Source organism: Bactrocera latifrons, unplaced genomic scaffold, assembly GCF_001853355.1.
Source record: "Bactrocera latifrons isolate USDA-ARS-PBARC rearing strain unplaced genomic scaffold, ASM185335v1 scaffold_28, whole genome shotgun sequence".
Taxonomy (NCBI): Eukaryota; Metazoa; Arthropoda; class Insecta; order Diptera; family Tephritidae; genus Bactrocera; species Bactrocera latifrons.
The window spans coordinates 1,726,032-1,727,241 of NW_017536407.1; positions in this window are offsets into that span (position 1 = coordinate 1,726,032).

Sequence of the window (1,210 nt, forward strand, 5' to 3'; positions counted from 1 at the left end):
ACACTGAAAAAATTTAAATAAAAAAGAAATGTTTTTAAAAGATTTTGTTTTTAACTATTTTTAAAAGAAAGTATTGTTTCCCGTGTAAAATTTTTAAAATTAAATAACTTCCGTTTTTTGCTAAATATTTGATACACAATTGTTAAATAATTTCTTTTTTGAAAAAAATATGTTTTTTATTTATTTATTAATTTTTTTTGTTTGTTGGAAAATTTAGTATTTTTGTCAGTGTAAAAATTTAAGAGTCGAATTTATGTATGTCTGTCTCTTATACACATCTAGATGTGTATAAGAGACAGCATGTATCATGTATGTATCAGAGACGGTGAAGTGTGGACGGGTCCTCTAGTTTAAATATAAAATATCACAATTTTGGTGTATTTTCAATAGATAATCTTTACATGTTTTGGTCGAGTACTTAACATTAATATTAAGGGCTCACATTTTCGGGAAATTTATTTAAGGAATTTTGAAGGAAACTTCATTAGGGGTTGAAAAAAGAATTTAGTTTAAAAAAAAATATTCTACCGCACATACATACATGTAAGGATTTTCATATGTGCAGAACGTAATTTGATTTTCCCATCCTTTTGCTGATRTTTTCCTCATATACTTAAAACATTAAGTTTAACACTGATTGAATTTATATTATATATATATCTCAATTAAGTTAATTAGATTGAATTGTTTCCGTGTCTTTGATCTTTTCAAATTACGAAAGTATAAAATGGTCGGCTACACCCACACTTAGCCCTCCYTTAATTGCTCTAATTTAGTTATTTAATATTTCAATCTGTAATAACGTAAAATTTGATAGGATAGGAAATTCAGTACATATACGTCTATAACTCTATGGACATCGGTATTTTGTGGACTTCCAATGAATTAATTTATCTARAAAGCAACAATTTCAGGTCAATAACTTTAGATATGCGAGTATCTTTCCATTGCTGAAAAGTTATTCAAGTTTTTAACGAAAACATGTGTAGCCAACTTGGGATTAAGCTCTCTATCACGAAGCTAAATATCGAAAATTAGTACAACAATGGAATRCCTTCTGTAGCAAAACTTTCTGTCACTATGCTCGATATCCTTTTATATGCAGATTCAACGAGCGCATAATTAATGTGACATTTTAATGGACTAATGAGACAGAATCGTGACTAATTATCGCTAATGCTTGAGTTTGTCATGCGTCACACACTTTAGC